The sequence below is a fragment of the Hipposideros armiger genome, unplaced genomic scaffold (assembly GCF_001890085.2).
Source record: "Hipposideros armiger isolate ML-2016 unplaced genomic scaffold, ASM189008v1 scaffold_120, whole genome shotgun sequence".
Lineage (NCBI taxonomy): Eukaryota > Metazoa > Chordata > Mammalia > Chiroptera > Hipposideridae > Hipposideros > Hipposideros armiger.
Window position 1 is genome coordinate 1,543,114 of NW_017731470.1, and position 1,555 is coordinate 1,544,668.

Here is a 1,555-nt window from a genome sequence, read left to right on the forward strand (position 1 = left end):
GGTAGAATGGCCTCTTTAGTAAGGAATAGGGATGGTTACTGAGCAGTGCTTATTCATCCATTTATGCAATCACATTTAACAGTTACTGCAGTCCCATGGGCTAGACATTGTTCTTAGCAGCAAGGATAAAGCAGCAAACAAGATAGACATTGCCTTGCCTTCCCAAAGCCTACTTCTAAAAGGGAAGGTAGATAACACTGCCAGAGCAGTGTATCACAGGACTTGTGAAAACCATGTTTTCCAGTGCCTCCGTGCTATGTCAGACTGCTGAATCCAGACTTTATCTCCAAGCAAAGTGTTCATTGCTTATTACTAATTGAGGTTTTCAAAGAAGAGACTTGCAGCGGATCTTAGGTTCCCTTTGTACCATGTTGATGCGCCTTGTCTTCTAGCCTTCTCAGCATCATCCTTCACTCACTCACTGATATTATCCACTGAACTCTGGACTTTGCATTAATCTTGGTTTTTAAAGGAGAGATGATAATCTGGGTTTTAACTATTGATGTTCAATATCTTCAACATCAATAGCTCTTGTCTGAAGCAATCAAATTGCTCCAAATTCCAGTTAAGAAAAAGGAAAAATATTTTAATTCAAGGTTTAATAAGTAGAGCAGCAGAGAATTAAATCGGGGTTTTCACTGAGTTACTGACTTTATAGAACAAAATAAGAGGACATTAGCAGGGAAAGGGAGACGAGCACAGAATATACTGAGAACTGAGTTCTTGCAAAGACGTGTGAGCTTTTGTGCTGTGTTAAATTTCAGAAACTAAGCCAGTGCTATTACCATTCCGTGAGCTCTCTAATTGTGTGATATCATAATCTGCACTAGTAGCCAACACTGCCAACAGCGCCTCAAGGGAGATGAAAAGATAAAACTAAATTCTGAAATCCCACTAATTTGGAGGCAGAGGAATTTGTACAGAATTGTTTCAAATAAAATGACATTTGCTTTGGAAAGTAAGATTAAAGATAATGGGAGAAGCCCTGCTCTACGTTGCTTCAGCCGTTAAATGCTGGCTTCAAGCTCATTCTCTACCTTCCCCTCTCTCCCACCCCCTCCCCAAACCTCAGCAGGAAGGGTCCACCTGGACAGTGAGAGTGGATGCTTCCATTGTGCTGAGTCTGGAGAGAATTTGCCCAAGCTCCTGACTTAATTCTCTTCTTTTCTCCTTGTGGCTTCCAGCAGGCCAATAATTCATCTTATTAAGAAATCATTACTTATTTTTAAGTGTGACATTGGACTTTGGTTATTATTTTTGTTATTTTTTTAAAGATACATATTGACGTATTACAGATGACATAACATGATGTCTCGTATTTGCTTCAAAATCATCCAAGGGGCTGGGGAAGGGGGCCATGAGCTGATAATTGTTGGAACCGGGTATTGAGCACATGGAGGTTCATTACGCTCTCTACTTTTGTATATGTAGTTGGAACTTTTCCTAACAAAAGAAAAACATTTTTTTTAAAGATTTTTATTGGGGAATTGGGGGGATGGGAACAGTGCTGGGGAATTGGGGAAAGGGGAACAGACAAGTTGCTGTCCTTTTGTTC